Here is a 25,770-nt window from a genome sequence, read left to right as displayed (position 1 = left end):
TAAGAATTATATGCCAGGCACAGTGGCTCTTGCCTGTAATCCCAGCACTTTGGGAGGCCGAGGTGGGTGGATCACGAGGTCAGGAGTTCGAGACCAGCCTGGTCAATGTGGTAAAACCCCATCTCTAATAAAAATACAAAAATAAGCTGGGCGTAGCGGTGCACGGCTGTAATCCCAGCAACTTGGAGGCTGAGGCAGGAGAATAGCTTGTACCCGGGAAGTGGAGGCTGCAGTGAGCTGAGATCATGCCACTGCACTCCAGCCTGGGACAAAGCAAGGCTCTGTCTCAAAAAAGAAAAAGAAAAAAGAATTAAAGCCCTACTTTGCTATTAACAAATGGGAGGGAGAGAATACAATAATCATAACTTTCCATAATTATCTAGAAACAGAAACATGGCAACAGCAATTTTCCCCTCATTATTTTTTGTCTATGGGTCAGCACGTGAGGTTCAACAGTTTAATAATGTGAAGGAAAAGATTGCAATTCTGATGGCAGGGGCCAAGAGAGAGCCCTCTCACCCTTGATTATATATAGCACAGTTGATCAACAAGGCTGTGTGTGTTTTCTCCCTAGCCAGAGAGTCTTGGGTCCTCAAGGACAGAGCCTGAACCCTGCATTTCCTTGTGTCCACCACAGAGCCAACACAGAGCAAGGGGGTAAAAAATACTTCTTTAAAGGAGAAAATAAACCAGACAGACAAAAAAGAAGTTAGCAGTGAAAAGGACAGTATGACATTTTAGAGCCTGAGTAACATTTACATAAAAGGAGTCTAACTATCTCCTTGCCGGAAAAGTGCCCAAAGACTGTCACTTACATACAAGCAAGATAGTCAGAGTAAGAACATTTCATTGCTTTGACACGTGAGAGGAATGCAAACCTCTTGAAACCCGTTTCTCAAAGAGGTGCATCTGGAGGATAGGCAGGGTTAGGGAAGAGAATGGAGAAGAGAATAGAAAAGAGTAAGACTTATTTTCTTTCTTTGCAGGTGCCCACATTGATTGAGGCAGAGAGAAACAGGCATTCTCAACCTCATTCCAGATGTACACACCTTTTTTTTTTTTTTTTTTTTTTTTTTGAGGCAGAGTCTCACTCTGTTACCAGGCTGGAGTGCAGTGGCGCCATCTCAGCTTACTCAGCTTCGCCTCCTGTGTTCAAGTGATTCCCCTGCCTCAGCCTCCTGACTAGCTGGGACTACAGGCATGCGCCACCATGCCTAAGTAATTTTTTTTTTTTTTTAGTAGAGATGGGGTTTCACCACGTTGGCCAGGATGGTCTCGATCTCCTGACCTCGTGATCTGCCCACCTCCGCCTCCCAAATATGCACACACGTTTTAACCAATTGTTTCTCATCAGAGCAAAGAAACATCCTTTACACAGGTAGAAATATATGATCCAGATTTTTATAAAGAGAGACTTATCACATAGATCTGGAGGTTTTCTAATGCCATATAAACTGTTACAATCCTTCTAAATATACTCACATATCATCTGTCTTTCAGTTGGACATCATCTTTCATAAATCATGTTGCCAATAAGTGGGTTTTCATATAAATTTACAGAAACATTTTCTGAAAGTGACTGATATATTTGAATATTCATTCAGTTTAGCAAATATTCTTGGAGTGCCTACTTTCTGCTAAGGCCTATGCCAGGGATTGAGAAACAAAAATATTTAAGACTCAATCCCTACCTTCAAGTAACTCATAGCTCAATGCAGAGAGCTAGCACACATTAAATAATTGTTCAGTAGTGTGGCAAACTCATAAATTGTGATTTTCACAGATCAGGAGAAAAGCCTAATCTGATATGGGTGAATTCAATGAGGGGAAGATCAGGGACATTTCCTACAGCTTGTGATACCTGAATAGATTTCTACAATGGCAAAACCCTAACAAAAAGAGGTAAATGAAAGGAAAGGATGAGAGTGGAATTGTATTACTAGTAGAAAGAAGATCATAAGAAAAAAATAGCATGGAGGTAAGAAACAGTATGGCATTCATGCCAAAATACAAGTATTTCAGGGTTTCTGGGACCATGACTCTTCAGCAGGAGGCAGAAGGAGCAGGAATGAGAATCAAGTTAAACCACACACAGAAGGTCTTGTGAGCCATGCTCAGGAGCTTAGCCTGTATCCTATTAGGGATGGAGGAGGAGTCAGTGAAAACTTTCAAACAGGTTAATGATATGATCAGACTTGTATTTTAAATAAACATCTCTGGGAGTTATCAGTGTACGGGAAGTTTGAAGGGACAAAAATGAAAGCAGTGAGATTAGCCTGTAGGTAGTGGTCGAGGCTAAACCTAATGGGTAAAGGGATAGGCAAGAAGATATTAGAGAAAACTTGGAGAAAGCAATACAAATTGGTGATTAATTTGATATTGGAGTAAGGAAGAGGGAAAAGTCAAGACCTTAAGGGGGGTGCTAAAACCAAGACTATACAAGGTAAAGGTAGGAAGGGAGCTGTAGAGTTCAACATCTGACATGTGTTTGGGGTATTTTTGGGACATCTGAGTGGAAATACCATACAACTGGATAAATGAATGTGAAGCTTGAGGTAGCTTCTGGGCTAGAGGTATAATTTGGGAGTCAGTTAACCGCTTTTGTTTGTGACTCACTTAAAATATCCCACTGGCAGATGTCATGCAAACTCCATATCCTTAGTTGAAAAATGGCACAAGATTGTGGATGGCATTAATTGGTCTTTTAGGGCTTTGTGAGACTGTGGTACTTTAAAATAACAAATTTTGAAAGAAAGATCCATTGACAAAGTTAATAATGTACTCATGTACTCCTGGGGAGAAGAGAGCTAAGGGTGTCATTACTGTGGAACTGTCTCTGATGCAATGTCAGATGGGGCCAATAATGCCTTTACTGACTACTTTCATGGGTGTTAATAGAATCAAGTGAGATAATACAATTTGAAAAAATAAAAAGGCATTTGCTATTTATAGACTTAAAAATACTGAGAAATTTTATGTTATGCTTTGACTTAGGCATCTTGCTAAATATTATATTAAAGAAACTGAAAAGGAGGAAAATAATCAAATCTGTAGCAGCTTTATTTTTATGTATACAGAGACCCATCATTCATTAGATGGTGACTGTGTCCTTGGAGAATCTTCGTTAAGGCATCAGTTACACTGAATCCAGAGCTCCAAATAGATCCTGGCTTTCATAACTTCGGAGTGCTGAACTAATTTAATTATAAAGGCAAAATGCCAGGAGCCAAAAGGATTCAAAGGAGAGGAAAAGGGATAATTAGATAAGTTGCCAGACATAAAATATGAACCACCATTATCACCAAGAATATGAAGAACGTAATCCTACAAAAAAACAAAACAAAACAAAACTCTCTGTGTCACTGGAAATCTGATAACATTGCTGTTTATTGTTAAAGCCACATGTTAGAGCCAAGCCAAATCCCTTGGCTCTACTCAATCTCATCATGACTTAATTTACCACTCTACAAAATGTTCTGTATCAACTTCCGTGGAGCTGATAGAATTTGTATTTTTTTTATTTAGTTGGTGCACTCGTTTAACACAGCCAGTCATTAGTGTGCCCTCTATGTTTTCATGCATCTCTTTTGTGTTGGTCTCCATTTTAAATCATCCTTAGAATGTCTTGCAAAAAGAATGTTGCAGAAGGTTCTCTATTTTTGGAGTGAGGATGTCAGAGACATGATGTAGTCAAATAATAATGAGAAATACTGTTATGATAGTTAATGTTATGTGTCAATTTGACCGGGTTAAGAGATACCCAGATAGCTGGTAAAACATTTCTGAGTGTCTCTGTGATGGTGTTTCCAGAAGAGATTAGCATTCAAATTAGTAGATTGGGTGAAAAAGAATGACCCTCACCAGCATAAGCAGGCACCATCCAATCCATTGAAGACCCAGCTATAACAAACAGCAGGTGAAGGAAGGGCAAATTCACTGTCTCTTCTTGAGCTGGAACATCCATCTTCTACTGCTCTCAGACATCAAAGATCCTGTTTCGTGAGCCTTTGGACTCTAGGACTTACACCAGTAGGGCCTTCCCAACCGGCCTCAGTTCTTAGGCCTTTAGCCTTGAGCTGAGAATGACACCATTGGCTTCTCCAGTTCTCTGGCCTTCAGAAAGACTGAATTACAGCACCAGCTTTCCTGGTTCTCCAGCTTGCAAACTGCAGCATATTATGGGACTTCTCAGCTTCCATAACCCTAAGTCACTCCTCATGTATAGCTATATATATCCTATTGGTTCTGTTTCTTTAGGGAACCCTGACTAATACAACTATGTTCTGAAACTTTTTCTGAGATTCAAAATGAACATTAGCATACTGAAAGCTCTAGAGAAATAAAAACTGCTTGACCTTTTACATCCAGCCTTAAACTTATTTGATCACAGATTCTTTCTCCTGGAACAATGATTAAGAGCCTGAGAAACCAGTGTCCAGTGGATCTACTCTGAGAAATAGCCCTAGAGGTTCGAGGGAGGATGGAAACCTCACAATATATATTAATAAATAGGAACTTGATAAATAGTTTAATATGATTCCATCTGTTCTAGCTTTTATATCCAGATAACAGAGGAATAATAGTCAGGAAACTTGAGTTTCAGCCCTGAATGTGTGGTTTTGAGCAATTTATTTTACTTCTCTTTTCCTCCTCACGTCTAAGAGAGGGGTAATGTTATGACTATAATGAGTCAATATGTATTCAAGTACTTTGGAAAATAACATATGTTATTTATCAGGTGTTTACTCTGTGCCACCATTGTGCTAAACACTTTGAAACATCACCTTTTAAACTCTTATGTCAGCCCATGAAGCAGGTACCACTCTTCAAGTAAATTCACAAAATTTCAAGCTGAGTTTTAGAAAAATTAAGTAACAAACCCAAAGTCAAACAGCTAAAAAAGGTACCAGGAGTTTAAACCCAGTCTGTTTTGCTCCAGAACACAAGCTCCTAGTCACTAATGATATTCAGCCTTAGCAACTCAGGTAAAAAGACAACAGAATTGTTTAGATATCCCACATATTTTGGTGTGAATTCCCTCCATGAAATAACTTATCCCAAAAGCTGTTTTACCTCACCAAGAGAGAGGAATGTAAAGTTTTGTCTTCCCAGCCTCACTCATGTCTGTTTTTCCCTGTGCCATGAGTGGACAGTGCCAAGTGGGGGTGGGGGGGTGGGGAAGGGTGCCAATGGAGTTAGCAGTGGCAAGTATGCTGCAGGCCTAAGTTGCTGCCACATCCCAAATTTACATTAGTAGCATATCAATACTGCTTCTAAAATTTGTGAGAAAAATATATTGTTTAAAAGGCCTGTTAAAATACAAGCATTTTATTACTAAGTAGAAAGTGTTTTTCACTATTCCAGGAACCTTAAAAGATTATTCAATCCATCTCATCTCTTAATGGCACAACAAAGCCATAGTTGTGAGGGCAGATGCCAAATGGAGGGTAGTTATAGTAGTAAGAGTGGAGTTGCAAAGGATGAGAGTCATTATTTTTTCATCCTTTCAAATAGTTTCTACTAAATGCCTACTATTTTAGATCTTAGGGATACTACAGAAGAACCAAATGATAGAGTTTATATTTCTTGATAGATTGGATTATTTTTTCTAACAATAGGATTATTTCACCTAATTAGAACCCTAGTTATGGTTATTTGACTCCCATTAAAGAATTATAGTCTTTGACTTAACAATGATTTGAATTTATGATTGTGTGAAAGTGATGCACATTCAGTAGAAACATACTTCAAGTAGCCCTACAACCATTCTTCTTTTCACTTTCAGTACAGTACTCACTACATTACATGTGATGTTTAACAGTTTATTATAAAATAGGCTTTGGATTAGATTATTTAGCCCAAATATAGGCTAATGTAAAAATGTTCTGATCATGTTGAAGGTTAAGCTAGGTTCAACTATGATGTTTGGTAGATTAGGTGTATTAAATGCATTTTTGACTTAAAATATTTTCAACTTGGAATGGATTTATCAGGATATAAACCCATTGTAAGTCAAGGAGCATCTGTATATTCTATCTGACTCTTTTACTTTGCACTTGAGCACATGACATGCTTTGACCAATGGAACTTGAGAAGATGTGACTGTCAAAACTGATCAGAATTATTACATGAGATTTCCTGGTTTGGCTCTGTCACCCTTGTATTCCTCCCCTTTCCTGTATGAACAGTTTTTTTCTAGACAAGGAATGTTTTTTCAACTTCAGGCCTGAAATGGAAGCAAGCCTAACAGAGCCTAGCTGTACACAGAAGAACCAAGAAAAGCTGCAGCCTACTCACAGCCTTCACATGACATAAGGAAAGAAATGTTTGTTGCCACAAGCTACTGGAATATTGGGGTTGTTTTTGTGGCAGAAAAACTGTTTTACACACATACTATTTCAGGATACAATGACATATAAATAAAACATATGTCAGGTATTAAAAGTTCTATTCCAAAAATTTAAGCAGGAGAAAGTGAAAAGAATGACGGTAGGGAATCAAATATGCCATTTTCTTAAGGTAGTAGGAGAGGGTTTCTCTGCCAGAGTTGCATTTGATCACAGCTCTGAAGATAGAGAGGCTAAGAAGTGTGCAGATAATTGTAAGAAAACCATTCTAGGAACATCAAGGCAAAAGCTCTACAAAGTGAGGAATACAGGGGACTAGTATAACTTGAATACTTGTTGGATGCTGACGGGCTATCCAATTGTGGATCATGGTATCTGCAGATGTGAAGTTGTGTGAGAAGTCAGAATTGGGAGACATTATAGGATTGTAGGGTTTTATTTCTGGACAGATCTTGGGGGTCATCATCTAATATCATCATTTTGTAGAAAAAGAAACAAATCTAGGTAAGTAAAGAAATTTTCTTAAAATCACAAGACCAGGCAGAGTTTGGATGAGAACCCACATTTCCTGGTTTAAAGTCTAAGAGCATGAATATATAATGAAAACACATAGCTTGGCAATTGATTTGTGAAGAGATACGAACAGTCAGGAATTGGGAGGAAACAAGTGGTGCTCCTTATATTATTATCTGAATTGATGAATACCAAACGTAAGTTCTCCAAGGCAAAGCTGGATTGGACACCACTTGTTGTCACCACTGACCCAATCATAGCTATTTCTGAAGTATCTGCACTTTTTAAATGATTGAACTATTCCCAAATATTTGGTTAGCTAGATCCCTACCTCTGCCATCCAAATATATTTCTGGAAAATAAATATATCAACTTAAATAACAAAAGCACTAGAAAAAAATGTTGTTAATATAAAAAAAATCTTGCAAAGGAAAAGCCTTTTAAATATTATATAAAACCATAAATTACAAAAGAAGGACTGATAAACTTAACATAGAAATTTTAAACTTATGAATCAAAAGAAGTTATAGTAAAAGCAGTAAAAACTATAGAGAAGAACGTTTGCAACTCATTTGACATTTAAAAAAAGTTAATTTCCTTAACTAAAAAACTTTAAGATTAAAAAATTAACAAATCAATAACAAAAGGACAGGGATATGAATAGGTAATTCATAGGAAAAGAAATACAGAGCCCAAAAGCAGATGAAAAATGCTCATCCTCTCACATAATTGAACAACAAGAATATCAAAACATAGAAATAGAAGTTTTTAATATTTCAATGGCAAAAATTAAAAGCATGAAGAAAGTCATTGTTGGTGAGAGTATAGCTGCCCAGATACCTTCACATATTTTTTGTGGGAGGATCAAGTTGCAGAATCATTTTAAATAAATCTTTGGCAGCATCCATAAAAACATAACATACATGCTCTTGTGATTTGGCAACTGCACACATAAAAATATGAATTTGAATATTCTTTCAGCAAATATTTATTGAGTACCTACTATGTGCTAGGAGCTAGGTTCTGTGCTAGGAGCTGGGCACAACTGATGAGCAGAGAAGCAGGCTACATGCAAGGAAATTGTCAGGGCTTGTCTAATAATGGAATAGAACATAATTTGATATAGGAATTAGGAAAGCTGAACTATAGTTTTGTTTTGTGGCCAAATTAATGTTGTAATCTTGTAACTCAGCTTTTCTTTCATTTAAAACAAGAGGGTTTTAGTAGAATTTTATGACAAAAATCCTATCTTTCTGAGATTTAAAGCAGAACCCATCTTTAGTGAGAAAGGAAATGGATGTTCCAGGTCTTGCTCCAACCCCAGACTTTTCAGAATCAAGGGGGCCACTGCTTAAAAATGGAGCACTTTGGACTAAGCAGGGTGGTTCACGCCTGTAATCCCAGCACTTTGGGAGGCCCAGGTGGGCAGGTCACTTGAATTCAGAAGTTCAGGACCAGCCTGGCCAACATGGTGAAATCCCATCTCTACTAAAACTACAAAAATTAGTGGTGGTGTGCACCTGTGGTCCCAGCTACTTGGGAGGCTGAGGCAGGAGAATTGCTTGAACCCCAGAGGTGGAGGTTGCAGTGTGCTGTGATCACACCACTGCACTCCAGCTTGAGCAACAGAGCAAGACTCTGTCTCAAAAAACCAAAACAAAACACTTTCTCAATCTTCTTAGAACATAACCCCAACTTGATGGCAAGTAATTTAAGATATCATTTATAGTAAAACAAACATAGATAAGTTATGAATAAGACAAAAATGACATCAATTTTTAAAATAATACTCTATAGAGAGAGAGAAAAAAAGGAGGGGGGTCAGAGAGAGAGAGGAACAGAAAATATCGCTTGCTGTTGAGACCTGTTTCATCCACCTTATCAATTGCTGAAAATGAATGAGGCCTCTCCTCTGGGGTGAAGGTATTTTGGTGGAATGTCCCAGAGAGCTATTCTAATCATATTTTTGCTAGCTACTGGTCCTAGAGTTTTATGTCAGCTTTTTAAAGCCTCATTTTTAAAGTTGATTCCGGCTAATTTTGCCCCTGAATTTTAGTTTCTTTAAAAGAGACTTATAGCATCTGTTCACAACATAACCTTTTTTACAAACAGTTCCCAGCCATGGAAAAAAGTATATCTTGCCATTTGGCCAGCAGATGGTCACAGTGTTTAGGAATCAACATTTTTCCACATCGGCTTGTTTCCTTCGTCATTATATTCCTGATATTCTTCTTGTCAGGCAAAGAGCCCAGAGTTTAGACCCTCATCACAGGCCAGGATCCTGCAAGTTCTGCAGGGGCTCCCCGAGTGATTGTTGTTTCTGTTTTTGTGTATATTTTATTAATTTTTCTCTCCTTTTTTAATATGTATTTTCACCTTTCCTCTAAGGTGAAAATATGTATTATTTTACCTTTCTTCTTTCACTAAGCCACATCTCCAGTGATTCCTCCCTCCTAAGCAAAACTCACTCTCTCACTAAAAGTCGTCCTGACTTTCATCATAATTAGTTCTTTGGTTTTCTTTACAGGATAGTAACTGTATTAAGAAGACACAGGCATGGAAGAATTACAAAGAGAGAGGATTTTTAGTTGCAAACTTTGCTCACCATATTAAAAAAAAAATCACCAGGTAGTTTAAAGAAAAGACCCCAAATTACTAAAAGGAAATTGTCAGGGCTTGTCTAATAATGGAATAGAACATAATTTGATGTAGGAATTAGGAAAGCTGAACTATAGTTTTGGTTTGTGGCCAAATTAATGTTGTAATCTTGTAACTCAGCTAAGTTTATAGTCTAAGTTTATAGTCTCTTCCTGGTAGAAAACAGCTATTTTCTTATAGGAACATGTATCAGTATTTTAAAAGTCAGAGGTATCATTCTATCATGGAGTTAGTCATTTACAGAAAATGGCTCACTAGGCAGAGTGATTTTATTTTTGATTTTTATTTGATTTTATTTTTGCAGGGGAGGGCAGGGTGGGAATTTCAGGATGCGAAGTATTTTCTTCTCCTTGACTTGGGACATGATGTGCACATTATTTTACTACTAATCAAAGTAAGGTTCATGTCTTCATGTCAGTTTTTCTCTCACAGTCCCTCCTTTTGGTCATATTCCACCCTTAGAATATGGATTTGAGCAAATACTTTGTTTTTTGTCTTGTCTGGTTTTACTTGGATTCAATATTATTAATTTGATGTTTTATTTGACCAATTCCATTTACATAGTTGCAACAAGAGGTATTACTATACAAGGAACTTCTTATTGTGTGTTTTACAAAACTAGAGCCATATGGTACCAAAGCTGCAGAGTTAACCCATCTGGGAGTTTGGAAAAGCCCCTAGGGTGATCCTTTTTATTACTTTCATGTGGCAGACAAATTGGCATGATTCTCATCAACTCAGTTAGCTCACTTCAAATCTGGGAGCCCCTGATTTCCAGTTCTCTTCTCTACAGATACTGTGTGCACCTCCCTAAAACTGTAATGGTATCCTCAACTTTGTCAATATCCCTGTGTCAGAAAATGACACTGTTGTCACCTGTAAAACTAAGACTCTGTAAGCAAAGTAGCAGGTTGCTGGCTGGGTTCTTTGAAGGACTTTGTGTGTACCATTACCGCATACAAAATTTATTATTTGTTCTTTAATAGTTGAGTTTCAAACCTAATCAAATGGAATTTGTCTTTAACATGACATTTCTGGCAAGGTCATGTTGCAATTTTGAATTTACCTAAATTTTTGCACCTCTGCGGATAACTATGTGGTTGTGAAAAGTAAAGGAATTCAGTAAAGGCACTTCAAAAATATTTAACCATTATTCTGAATAATATTGTATACGAGGGAAATTATTATATATTATTCTTTATATAATAATTTTACCTGATGATTTACTGACTTGAAAATATATATTATACATCTTTATTTTTTTCCTAAATTTTGAGGAGTCAGTGGGAAGAAGATAGCATTTTAAAAGCATGTTATTCCAGTTTGTACAAGTCTAGCCTGTTAAAGTAAAGTTAGTGCTAAATGAAAAAGAAAAAAAGAAGGGGGACATTTTCTTATACAGTGTGTCTAATAAAAAAAGATGGAATGTTAACCACAATTACACAAGGTAAATGCAGTTGTAGGTAACTAATCTTGTTTTGCGGGCCTGGAACTGAGCAGCTCATGTTCACAAAGTCTTCTACTTCTAGAATAAAAGTGTTCTGCAAATTCCGTCTGAGAGGCTTTTACTTATGGTAACAATGCCAGGTTATACTGGGATGCCTGCGCCTTTGAATCCATACCCTTTTGGATCAATAGCCAGAAGTACCCGAAAGTCTTTTACTGAGCTGCTTTTGATGTTTCTTTCAGAAAACTCAGTTTCTGCCATCAGACTTGTAGCTGGGGACTTGAGGCAAATGTGAATGAAAGGCAAAGATGCCCTGTTATCACTAAGGCAGAAGGGCTTATCGTTAAGTTACTGCAATAACCATCAGTATCAGAGTGCAGGACAGTGAAATCCTCTACCGAGATATAATATGTAGTTATTTCTAGGGATTCAGTCACTAATTATCCTGAAAATAAAATGTATTGTAGAGAGTGAGGGCACTGCAAGTTTCTGGGGTTTTCCAATTTATCCCCTCAGAATGTGCTATGAGTGCAGGTTCTGATTGTTACCAACTGACAAGGGTATTTTAAACCTAGAGAAGAAAAGTCATTTTTTTAAAAAATAGTAATTGTATGTGCTATTATTATATTTTGACAGCCTTTGTAAATACCCACGATTGTCTTTTATTCATCTGAAAACAATTTTGGTGGTAAGATGAATTGTTATGGGGCAGATGCATATATGACCAGAATGATTTATGCTACTTCTTATTAAGAACATTCTGTACACTCAAAAATTAATTTCTTTCTTTAATATAATAAAAACTAAATTCCACTTTTACTCTTTCTATATTCCCCCACATATCCTTTTCTGTTAAAAAAAAATTCACACATTTTTATCTATCAAGACTGAATCAAATTTTTCAACATTTTAAAACCTTTCATTATTTCTTTCAAACACATTCTTTAGAATTAGTATAAATGAAGGAAAATAAAGTATTACTTCCCCATAGACCTTCTAAACTTACTGTACACTCTTGTTACTATCTTCTTTCTCATTCTGGCACAAGCAGACACATTTTTTTTTTTCAGGATAAAAGTATCCTTTACTTCTTGGTACCATTTAAGTATATGTCTCTAAACAAGATAGCTTGGCTTAACTAATTTTGGAACTTACACAAATGGAGTTACACATATATATTCTCTTGTCTCTGGATCCTTTTACTAACATTATGTTTGTAAGATTCATGCATGTTTTTATACACAGCTGAAGTTCATTCATTTTTATTATAATCATTGTGTGATTATACCCAAATTTTCTCCATTCTATTATTGATGGACATTTAGGAAACTTTTCTTTTTTGGCATTTAGGAGCAATGTTCCTATAAACATTCTTGAAAAATGTATCCTAGTGCATATATGCCCATGTTTCTCCAGTTTATTTATGTAGAAGTGGAATTGCTGGGCTATAGATACATGCATCTTCAACTTTACTAGGTCAGGCCAAACTGTTTTGCAAAGTGCTTTGCCATATTAACCCCTGCTAACAGTGTATGACCAGTACTGTAAGACTTCAATTTGAACTTTAAAAGGCAAGTGTACTGGTTATAACTACTGTGATTAACCCAGTTCTTGTGAGCAGCAGGGATGTGTGACACTTACCCCTAAGATTGCTCAGCCTTTGCTGGAAAACTCACACCCTTCCTTCCCTCCGCCTTAACTCCCCTGTGACATTGACTCCTATCTCCCACCTCCTTCTGAGACTTGGTCTCCTAATCCTATCTCCTTCTCTTCACCCCTTTCCTTACCTCTTTCCCCCTGACTATTTCTACAATCTTCTCTTCATTGAGCCTTCTTTTTCATTTCCTTTGCCCGATTTTATCCTTTTTAGCAGCTACTATTTGTTGTACTAATTATAGCCTTTGTTTTCTTCCAATTTCAAGAGGCAGGTAAGTAGAACCCATTTCCTGTCTCAAAAATATCTCTGTATTAGACATGGTATCAATCATGTTCACTGTCATTCTAAGGAGAACAGTCTCTCCCAGTCCATTAGGCTACTGTTTGTTTTGAATTATGTGACGTATGAGTCCTCCTGTAGTTTTAGATAATTAAACCAAGTGTGGTAATTGGCCCAGCCTGTCAATTCATGAATGGGTCAACAACCAGAACATGGCTATGTAAAAAAAGATTAATCAAGCTGGGTGCAGTGGCTCACGCCTGTAATCCCAGCACTCTGGGAGGTCAAGGCGGGTGGATTACCTGAGGTCAGGAGATCATGACCAGCCTGGCTAACGTGGTGAAACCCCATCTCTACTAAAAAATACAAAAAATTAGCTGGGTGTGGTGGTGGGTGCCTGTAATCCCAGCTATTCGGGAGGCTGAGGCAGGAGAATTGCTTGAATCCGGGAGTTGGAGGTTGCAGTGAGCCAAGATTGCACCACTGCACTCCAGCCTGGGTGACAGAGCAAGACTCCAAGTCAAAAATAATAATTAATAAAAATATATTTAAAAAAAGATGAACCAGCCAATGCAAACATCAACTCAAAATGAATTAAAGCCTTAAACATTAGACCAGAAACTGTAAAACTACTAGAAGAAAACATAAAGGGGAAGCTCTGTGAATTGGTCTGGGCAATACTTTTTCTGGGTATGACCCCAAAAGCATAGGCAATAAGAGCAAAAACAGGCAAATGGAATTATATCAATCTAAAAGCATGTTGCATTGCAAAGGAAACAATCAGTGAGTAAAGAGACAACTTGTGGAATGGGAGAAAATATTTGCAAATCTGCGTCTAGTAAGGGGTTAATATCCAAAATATATAAGGAACTCAAACAATTAAATAGCAAGAAAACAAATGACTCAATTTAAAAATGGGCAAAGGACTTGAATAGGCATTTCTCAAAAGGGACATACAAATGGTCAACAGGTATATTAAAAAAATGCTCAGCATCACCAATCAACAGTGAAATGAAAATTTAAAAAAACAGTGAGATAACATCTCACACCTATTAGAATGGCTATTATAAAAAAGATGAAAGATAAGCACTGGTAAGGATGTGGAGAAAGGGGAACATTTATATGTTGTTGGTGCTGTTGGAGGAAATGTAAATTAGTACAGCCATTATGGAAAATGGTATAGAGGTTTCCCAAAAAATTAAAAATAGAAATACTATATGATCCAGCAATCCCACTATGGAGTATATATCCAAAGGAAATGAAATCATATGTCAAAAAGACATCTGTACTCCCATGTTTATTGCAGCAGTATTCACAACAGCCAAGATATTAATAAATCTAAGTGCTCATCAATGAAAAGATGGATAGAGAAAATGTGGTATATACACTCACAATGGAATACTAGTAAGACTTTAAAGAAAGAAATTCTGTCATTTGCTACAACATGGATGAATCTGGAGGATAGTATGTTAAGTTAAATAAGACAGGCACAGAAAGACAAATACTGTATGATCTCACTTATATGTGAATCTAAAAAAAAAGTTGAACTCATAGAAGCAGAGAGAAGAATGGTGGTTACAAGTGCCTGGAGGGGCTAGGTGAATGGGGAGATACTGGTCAAAGGATACAAATTTCAGTGAGATAGGGGGAATAACTTAAAGAGATGTATTGTACAACGTGACTATAGTTAATAATAATGTATTGTCTTTTTGAAACTTGTGAAGGATGTTTTTGCACCTCCAAAAATGATGAGTATGTGAGGTAAATCATGTGTTAATTACCTTGATTTAGCTGCTCCACAATGTATATATATTTTAAAACATTATGTTGTACACAATAAATATACAAAATTTTAATCTGTCAATTAATTAGTTAATTTTTTAAAAGATGAATTAGGCCATGCCTCTGATTATATTCCTGGATGCCTGTGAGAAACCTCTCTTGATTTCTGCCCTGTCTATAGTTATCTATTAAACATTTTAATTCCTTGAGGCAAGGAAGAATTTCCTCTCTATGTTGCAAGCAAAGATCAGGTCTAGAAAAACTCTAAATTAGTTATCCTTCTTCTCATAAGGGACCTTTAATCAAAGTTTTCCTCTGGAGGCCCTTGGCCTTCAATGGAGGCTGATCTTGAACTTCACCCATGCACAGCTCCCCCGGCTCCTAAAATTTACATTTGTCTTTTATCACAGAAAAGTTGTTATGTTCAGTTTGCTAAAGATGATACCGGCTGTTAGGTTTTTACATTTTTATCCATAATGTTTATCAAGAGAAACTATTTTTACAGAAAACACTACGAAGAAGGATATAGCACCGCATGTTCCCAAATGGGAGTATTTGTGTCTTCACACATGCTGGTAAAGGGCATCATTGAAGCCAAAGGATAAAAATAAAATAGCAGATATAAGACATGGTAAAAATACAATCTTACAATATGTGATCTTGAGGGGATAATGAGGGTGGCTTATTTTAAACTAACATTAACCTAGACACTAAATAATGACTTTAGATGTAAAACTCCATCCTTACCCTGCTTTTATTGCAAAATAGATGTTCTCTATGTTGGTTTACTAGGAACTTTTCCAAGTATCTTCATCCCAACTCTGTGTTTTCACTAGTAACCCTGATGTTACAAATTTATTAACCAATATTAAGCAATTCTTATGGGTGAAAGCTCTTCAAGAAGAGATGAGTTCAGCCAACAAAACAGTGTTATAGAATTACAGAAGTTACAAATGAGAAAAGACCAAATGAGAAGACAGTATTGGAGAGTGAAACTGACTTACTTGGGGTTGCATGTCACATAGCTTCAGAGGAGCCAGGACCCAAACTTAGATACTCTCTCCACTTTCTCTAGGACCCTGCCCATTTGTTTATAATTTTTTCCCAAAAAAAAATTATCAACTTTGCCAGATCTTTGTACTGTCATTTTGAAGCACGGGGTATATAAACTTTGTGGTGTGTTATCCTGACATCAGTGTCCTCTTGTAATTCAGTGTAAATCTAACTCTGGGTCTTACCAGGGGTGTGTGAGCTGATGAGAGAATAGGAAAAATTCAAATATAAGGTGGTGTTCAGATTTGCAGTGCAAGAGGCAGAGAAACATGAATGGGAGAAAAAATGCCATGAGGGAAGATGAGGGTATTGCAAACAAAATTTGGCCTACTTGCTAATTTTTCTTAAGCCTTCCATTGGCTAAAATGAAATCAGTCTGATTTTCACTATATGCTGATAGAAAAAGAAATAAAAAATAGATGGCATTATTTTGGAGGCACATGAATTTTGTGAGATGTGAATGATGAAATCGGGAAAGCAAAAATAAGATCTTAGTTTTGTTTTGCAGAAGATATAAAAGGAAATGGAAAAACACTGTTAACATAGAAGACCGAAAAGACGATAAAGGAAAATAGTTTGCTTTTATTTCAAGGAGTAGTTTTTCCCTAATTTTTAAAATTTTTTTTATATGAAAATAATAGAAATTGTGGCAATTTGGGAAGATGGGCAGGACGCTTACCTTGAATAAGAAAAAAAAGCTTTGCCAGGCGCTGTGGCTCACACCTGTAATCCCAGCACTTTGGGAGGGTGAGGGAGGTGGACCACGAGGTCAGGAGATCGAGACCATCCTGGCTAACATGGTGAAACCCCATCTCTACTGAAAATTCAAACAAATAGACAAACAAAAAATTAGCTGGGCGTGGTGGTGGGCACCTGTAGTCCCAGCTACTTGGGAGGCTGAGGCAAGAGAATGTGTGAATCCGGGAGGCGGAGCTTGCCTTGAGCCAAGATAGTGCCACTATACTCCAGTCTGAGCAACAGAGGGAGACTCTGTCAAAAAAAAAAAAAATGAAAGAAAGGAAAGCTTCAATTCTCACATAGCGACACACAGTAATCTTTTCAAAGAGCAAATCTGACCACATCTGTGTCATTCTCCATTGTTGTTAAAAGACCAAAATCACACGTACAAGGCTTTGCCTCACCTTGTCCCTGTGTACTTCTTTCGCCTCCTAGTTATATTCCATCAATTTCCTCCATCCACTGAAGTTTGCCCCCAACCTGCTGGTCATCCTGGCCATCTTTCAATCACTAGCTATCTTGGCCATCTTTCAATCTGTTAGTCACCATGTTCTTTCTTGCCCAAGGTCTTTTTAAGTGCTCTTTCCTCTGCCTTAATACTCCTCCCTCTACCTGAACTCCCACCTGTGCCTACTCAGTTCTTACTCATCCACCATATCTCAGCCAATATGTCAGTTTCTCAAAAAAGACTTTTCTGATCCTCTTGGCCCAATTTAAATTGAGTCACATTCTTATAGGCCATGTATGTTTCTTTTATGCTAATTATGTATGTTTCTATATACCATTAATTGTATGGTCATGTGTGGTGTGTGATTATTTAAAGAGGTATATTTCTCCCGTCAAACTATGAGTTCTGGAAGGCAGTCCTCCCTCTACTTTTGCTCACCAATGTTGTCCTGAGTGGCCATCACGATGTCTGCTGCATATTTGTTGTGCTAATAAATACTTTCTCAATTAGTGTTAAATGTTATGGACCACTTAAAAATAAAATCTAATAAAGGGACATGATGAAGCTGGAAGCCATCATTCTCAGCAAACTAACATAGGAACAGAAAACCAAGCACCGCATGTTCTCACTCATAAGTGGGAGTTGAACAATGAGAACACATGGACACAGACAGGGGAACATCACATACCAGGGCCTGTCAGGGGCTAAGGGGTGAGGGGAGGGATAGCCTTGAAAGAAATCAGGCACATTCCTCAGCCCCGGGCTCAACACAAACAGGCCCACTACAAACACATCTCACCATATATCTCTCAACTTCCTGAGCCCAGTACAAACACATCTCACCATATATCTCTCAACTTCCTGAGCCCAGTACAAATACCACCTGGAAAATCCCCGATAAGGACACAGCCATTTGTAGTTTTACTGAAAGCGTGGGAACCAATAGAAAAACTACTAAATATATAACTTAGAATGTAAACCAATTGTAATGCTGTAACCAAAAGAATTCCCTTGTTCCTCTGTAACTTTACTATCCTATTTACCTCGGGCTATAAAAGGCAAGCACTCGCATTGTTCGGGGCCGTCTTGTATGCTGTGGAATGGAGGGACCAAGTTCGAACTTGCAGTAAAAGATCCTTGCCGCTTGGCTTTGACTCTGGACTCTGGTGATCTTCTTTGGGGAACAAACGGTCTGGGCATTACAGCCTTAGGAGAAATACGTAATGTAGATGACAGCTTGATGGGTGCAGCAAACCACCATGGCATGTGTATACTTATGTAACAAACCTGCACATTCTACACATGTATCCCAGAACTTAATGGAAAAAAAAAAGGAAAAAAAAAAAAAAAGAAAAACAAAACAAAATGGAACCAAAAAAATATAATGTTTGAAATCTGTATTAAGAATGGGCCATAAAGTGAGTCTTCAGTCTTTTAACCTGGTGACATATAAATTATTCCAGAGGTGTAACCAATCAGGTGAGGTTTGATGGATTTGTTCTTGAAAAATCATAGGAGATACCTCTCTTGTAGAATTTAGTGTGAAGATTAAATGAATTAGTAAATTAAATAAGTATAATAATAAGTATTTAAGTTTAATAAGTGAATGAATTACTAAGTGTAGTACCTGTGAAATACATAAAATAGTACCTGGGCCCATAGTAAAAATTAAATATATTATTGTGCTCATTATTGTTTTTAAAATCCAAAGAAAATTTAATTGCCTATTTTGGTGACTAGAGTCTCATGTAATGGGGCTGGGGTATGGGGTAGGAAGACATGAAGACTTTTAAATAAACCATAAGAAAAGCCACCTCAAAGCCTAAATAGCTCAGGGCTAGGAGTCAGTCTGGTCTGAAGTCCATCACTAATGACCTGCAGCAAAGGCCTTTGACCCATATGGATCCTAGTCGCTTCGGGCTTGGCTTACCACTTTTGCTATGTGAGCTTCCTAAGTCAGTTCTGAGACTGACTTTCTTTGCTTGAAACAGCATTTGTCGTTTTGTATCCTGCACAATTTTTGTCATTTCCTTGTGCCACATACACCCTTTAGAAATATATTTTTTCTTTAATGGGCTCACTTTTTATTTAAATATATCTTTGTAAAAAGGAAACTTCACATTATTGTCATAAATGGAAAATTAATATCATAATAGTTTCCCAAAATCGGAAGGGTGAGTATAAAGTTTATAATAATACTTATAAAACAACGTAATAAACTTTGTCTAGATAGTATTGCCTGACAGAAGTTCTGAGGCTTAAAGTCTGCTCTGTTTTTATGAAAATGGAGATGTGTTCTAAAGGTTTTATAGAAATACCAGCACCAAACTGAAATTTTCTCCTTACACAAAGTATTGAAAGAGAATTTAAGTGAGATATCTCCTTTGTCAAGTAGTTCCGTATTGAATGTCATGTAAGGTCGCCACCTAAAGTCATCCCAAGATCATCAGTAGGGCACACCTCACATTTGAATAACATGGATCTGAAAATTGGAGATCACGATAAAAATATCCAGCTCTGTGGGGTTTTTGAGAATAAAATGAGATGTAGTATTTGAAACTACTCTGTAAATTTAAAAATTCTAGGTAGTCGTGCATATTTTTAAAATGAGAGAGCATTTAGGTGTTAATTTTGCTTTTTATGTTACAAGGGACAGAAACAAACTTGGAAAACCTTAAGAGAGAGGTTTTTTTTTTTTTTTTAATGGAACAGTAATTACATTTTAGCACTATCTGTTCTGATACCTCCCTCTTTTCCTCTATCGTGTGTGTGTGTGTGTGCAGCTCTATTGCTAGCATATTCTCATCTTCAGTCTCCTCTAAGTAGCCAAGAGTTAAGTAGTAGTTTGATTAAGCATCACCTAACATGGAGTGCTCCTACTGGACAATTTTGACTCAGTTCTTGCCCCCTGGGTTATTCTAACACAATGAGGGTAACTGGGTTCATTTTCAGGCAAGTACATGGTTCTTTTCTTCAAAGGGGCATTAAAAAGTCGAGTTACTGTAAGACATAGTGAGGCTTTGTGTCCTGCCCAGCACAATAAGTCAAAGGGCTTTGGAAGTTAAAAGTACATATCCTTGTTATATAAACTGTTAGAAATCTGAATGCAAAATCATGGTAGGAGGCCAAGCAGCAGTGGAAACACTGATGAAAACGAGCAAATGAGTCGCTGAGGATCTGCACTTATAGCGTAAAGGTGGAATGGTCAAGTGTTGTTACTTCCCGCAACCTTGCCCTCCCTTTATGCAAGCCCATCTCCCACTCCCAATTCACACACAAACACACACACACAACTGTAATATTGAAGAGACTATATTTCTATTCCAAAGCAAACTCTGAAGTACTGGTCCCCAAAGACACATTTAAGCAATTATTCTGTGCTTCATCTCCCCCTAAAATATTCTTTAGTCTCTGACATAGACAGCTGAGATATCTAAAATAGTAGGTATCCTTGTCTGAACTCAGACAAGAGATAGGAGCTAAAGATCACATAAATGCTAAATGTCGTACTCAGCCACATTTGTTCAAGATAGTGTGCACCCTGAGGATGTTGCCAGTAATACTTTTCTTCTCAATGTACAGCAGAGCAGGTGGAAGTAAAGTGGAAAAAATTTCTTTGATGGAGAGAAATGTTAAGAAGTCTGAGAATAGGATAAAACAAAATGTCTCTGGAAATGGGATAAATGAAGGGCACACAAAGCCTCTAATCTTAAAGAAAAGAAAAGAAAAGAAAAAGACTGCCGTGACATTCCAGAGACAAATGAGAAGTCAGGGAAGTAGAGTAAGATATCAACTCAGGTGAAATGAGTCTGCAAAAGAAAGGGCAAAAAAGCTTCCTCCTCTCTTCAGATTATTTCACACAGAATCAGGTGAAAGGATTTCTTACAAGTGTGGCGCTCAAGCTTTAATGTGTACCAGAATCATCTGGAGGGCTTTTAAATACACAGATTGCAAAGTCCCACACCCAGAGTTTCTGCTTCAGTTGGTCTTGGGGGGCACAAAAGTGTGCATTTTTAACAAGTTCCCAGATGTTGTGGCACTACAAGTTCACGGGCCACACTTTGAGAACCATATTGCAGGATAAGACTAGCACGGGGAGCAGGATGATTTAATTATATGAATTCATATATACATACGAATAAGCACGGCCTCAAAATTCCTGAATTGGTCATCTATGGGACTCTGTATCAAATTTCCCTTTGTTCTGATGGGGCTCACAGGCACTATTTTAGCGTCACTTAATGACATCTAACAAACCTATCTCATTGTGAGACACAAATGAGATTACACATGTGAAAAATTCTTCATGACACTTTGGAGTTAGCAAAACAAGATAAACTAAGACCCAGAGAGAATAAATGATCCATCCAAAGTTAAATGGTGGGTAAACAAAAAACCAAGATCTAGTGCCAGATCATTGTCGATTAAACCTTGTATTCTTTTCATTAAACTACTTTATTAGGAGAAAGCATAATTAACCTTAGCTGTAACTAAAAAATAACTAACATATACGTGACCATAATGTAATGTAAACCTCTTTGCATCATATATAATCATATCGAGCTAATTCCTCCAACCACTTATTATAAAGTATTAACAAAAACACAGATGATTTCAGTAATACGTCAACAACATTGCATCAAACAAATGTAAAGTCCTTTCATTCACATACTTGCTTCAATCCCTTCCTTCCTTCTGTTTCCTAACTAGAAAAAAAAAATTATTTCACTAGATAGTAACACAATTTGATAATTTTTAGTTCGTCGTCAACTGAGGGTCACTTTCTTTTTAGAGAAGGCAATTACAAGTTTGTTTTATGTGGAGCACTGTTTTACGATCAATTTTCAGGCTTAGTTTGTTGGTTTGCAGTTCACATGGCCCTGTCACATAGATCACCATTTCAGGTTGACTGTGCCACAGGCTGAAAGCAGCTGCCAGGAGTTGCCTCTTATTTTTCTATACCCAAGAGTCTGATGCTATTATACAGGGTTCAATAAAGTCTTGGAGCAAGAAGGGACCTTGGAGATCAGAAAAATTCAGAATCTCTCAATTTACAGGTCAGAAAACTGAAGCCCAAGATCGTTTAAGAGACTTAATTAAGACAGAGCTAGGGATACAGCATGAATCTCCTAAATTCCAGCCCAGTGCTTTACCAAAGCAATTTGTCCTGATCATTAAATTAAAACAAACAAACAAACAAAGAAAACTCTATATTGAATACCTATAAAATTTACAGGATGTCAGATTTCAAAGAGCTTTATAATCTAAACTATTTTATCTATTTAAAACTGCCTTTTCTATTTTAAATTGCATTTTAAATGTATTTTATGATGATTTTTAAAAATTTATAGAATATATGTGGGCTTCTTTAAAAGATGGTAATACAGGAATATGCCTAATACAAATTATTTCTGTATCTCTCCCATTTAAGTCACCTACCATACCAGAGATAACCACTCAACTGTTACATTTCCAACCAGAAACTTTGTGATACGTGTCCTAAAGAAAAGCATTAACATATATGTGTATTTGTGTGTGTTTTTTCTTTAAAAGGGATTCATAGTTCTGTGATTTATGCATTTTACTTAACATTATGTCAAAGACTATATTAAATGTCAAGAATAGGGCTACAATATTTGATATAGTGACATATAATTATCCTTTCAAGGATGTGCCATTTAAAAAAAAAAGTTTTCCTTCTGTGAGCTTTTATATTGCATTCTATTCTTTCTTTAAAAAATAATGTTGGAGGAAGTTCTAATATGGGTACGGTGACATATGCCCCTTATAGCTCATCTTTCCTACTGATAACAACTATGAACAATAAACAAAATGCAGAAAAAACAAACAACTACCTGAGGACTCTGAACAGTAAACAAAAGCTAGCAAATTGTGAAGGGGAGATGAACCTTGAAGAAGTGACCTACAGGGAGGTGATTTCCTCCTTGACTTTCTCCTTTCTCTGGTGGATTTGACTAGGCCTTAGTCATGGTGCGAAGCAGCCTGCCAGATGCAGCTAAAAATATCATAGAAATCCTGCTATCTCATCAGCAGAGTTACCTTCGAAAAGAGCTCAGGAAGGTCAGACTGTGAAGCAGAAATCACCGAAGAAAGAAAGCTGAAGAATCCCTATTTAAGTGTGAGAACCCATACAAACCTCAGCTTAATCCTTAATACACACATATAGGACCAACCCAAACCAGCAAAGTAAAGACTTAGGAAATTGAATTGAGAATTGAAATACTTGCATAAATCTTAACCTAACCCCTCAGCCATGCCTGGATGAATCAGATCCAAACCAGTTAGCAAAGGCTTTAAAAACTGAAGTGAGAGTTGAAATACTGCCCATAGAAAGCAAGACAGAATTTACAGTCTGAACCTAATCATGTGGATTGTGTCCTAAAGAAAAGCATTGACTTTCAGCAGGTAATTCCAATGATACAGATTCTACACAATTTAACATTCAAGATGTTGAGAAGGCAATTCAAAATCACACATGTGACTAGCCAAGAAAATATTCTTAAGGGAAAATATAATTAACACATAATAATTCTTAAATGACCCAGATACTGGAATTAACAGGCAAAACTTGAAAGCACCTATATAATTAAGCTCTATGATGTAAAAGAAAGAAAATAATTGAAATGAATTAAAAGATGAGAAATTTCAGGTAAGCAATAGAAACTATCAAAAAATGAAATTTTAGAAGTAAAATACATAATATTTGAAACAAAATATTCACTGGTTAAGAAACCCAAAAGTGTCAGTGAAGTTGAAAATAGTTCAATAGAAATTATTCCATTTAAAGAATACAGATGAAAAAATATTAACATAAAAAGAACAAGATTTCCAAAACTTGTCAAAAAATTCCAAGGGTTAGACATACGTGTAGTTGGTATCTCAGAAAAGAGGAAAAAAAAAATTAGAGTCAAATATATAGTGTAAAAACTTCCCAAATTTGATTAAATATGTAAATTTACAAATTCAAGAATTTCAATGAATACCAAACAGGTTACATTCAAAGAAAATCTTTCCTAGACACAGAATCAAACTGAAGAAATCCAAAGCTAGGAAAGTCTTGAAAGCAGCTAGAGAAAAAAGCAACATTGCACTCAGGAGAACAAGATCCATATGATAATGGATTTCTCATCAGAAACTATGAACATCTAAAACAATACCTTTAAAATGCTTAAGGAAAGTACTGTGACTGAGAATTTGACATCCATTAAATAATTTTCGGGACTGAAGGTAAAATAAAAACTTTTCAGATAAAGTCAACCTAATAGTATTTGTTGCCAGCCGATGTACAAGAAATTGGAAAGAAAGTTCTTTAAGCTGAGGGGAAATGATACCAGAGGGAAACCTGGATCTTCAAGAATGAAGGAAGATCATCACATATGCTAACTATATGAATAAATATAAAAAGAACTTTAAGGTCTTTAAAATATGTATGACTGTTTAAAGCAAACATTGTAGATGATTCTGATGTGGTTTTTAATATCCATAGATGTAATGTGTATAATATTAAAATCTGAAAAAAACAGTAAAAGGCCCATATGATGGAAATATTTCAAAGTTTTCACTGAAGTAATATAATATCAACTCTATTCCTTTCAGAAAAATTATATATATATGTGTATATATATATATATAAAGAGAGAGAGAGAGAGAGAGAAAGAGAGAGAAATATCCAGAGCAACCCCTAAAAAAGTAACAATACAACAAGAAAACCAATTGAAAAATGGAAATGGAATATTAACACTTTAAAATAATCCCCAAAAAGGCAGGAAAGTGGGAGCAAAGAAAAATCAAAGGGAACAAATAAAAAGCAAATAACGAATATGCAGAATATGAATGCAACTGTCAATAATTATATTAAAGGTCAATGTTTTAATACCTCATGAAAGAACAGATATTGAAAGAATAGGTTTTTAAAAATCAAAGCTAACTATATACCTAAAAGAGATATACTTTGAATATAAATACAGACTGTTGAAAGTATATGGATAAAAAAATATTCTATGTAAATAGTAAGCATAAAAAGAATAGAGTGGCTGTATTAATATCTGATAAAACAGACTATAAGTATTACTAATAATAGAGAGGAACATATCATAATGATAATGGCATGTATCAGGAAGACATAAAACTTCCAAATTTGTATGAACCCCATGAAAGAATCTCAAAATGCAGGAATAAAAAAATTTGAATATTGAAAGGAAAAATAGGCAATTTCAAAATTATAGTACAATACTTAAATACCCCTCTTTGTAATTTCCAAAACAACCAGACCAAAGAAAAAATTTAGAAGAGACATAAATCTGAACAACACTGTCTACCACTCTGATCTACTTGACATTTATAGAATACAACATCCAACGTCTGCATAGTGAACATTATTTTCTTTTTTTTTTTTTTTTTTTTTTTTTTTTTTGAGACGGAGTCTCGCTCTGTCGCCCAGGCTGGAGTGCAGTGGTGCAATCCACTGCAAGCTCCGCCTCCCGGGTTCACGCCATTCTCCTACCTCAGCCTCCCGAGTAGCTGGGACTACAGGCGCCCGCCACTGTGCCCGGCTAATTTTTTTTCTATTTTTTAGTAGAGACGGGGTTTCACCATGGTCTCGATCTCCTGACCTTGTGATCCGCCCGCCTCGGCCTCCCAAAGTGCTGGGATTACAGGCGTGAGCCACCGCGCCCGGCCGTGAACATTATTTTCAAGTGCAAATAAGTACTATCCTGAAGCGAGACCATATTTTGGGCCAGAAAATAACTATCAATACATTTTTTAAACTTTATTTTGTGGTAAAAGAACATACTCTGTATTATTTCAATCGAAATAAACATTATCG

This window comes from Chlorocebus sabaeus, chromosome 13 (assembly GCF_047675955.1).
Source record: "Chlorocebus sabaeus isolate Y175 chromosome 13, mChlSab1.0.hap1, whole genome shotgun sequence".
Classification (NCBI taxonomy): domain Eukaryota; kingdom Metazoa; phylum Chordata; class Mammalia; order Primates; family Cercopithecidae; genus Chlorocebus; species Chlorocebus sabaeus.
The sequence above is the reverse complement of the archived record's forward strand: the minus strand, read 5'-3'. Positions refer to the sequence as shown.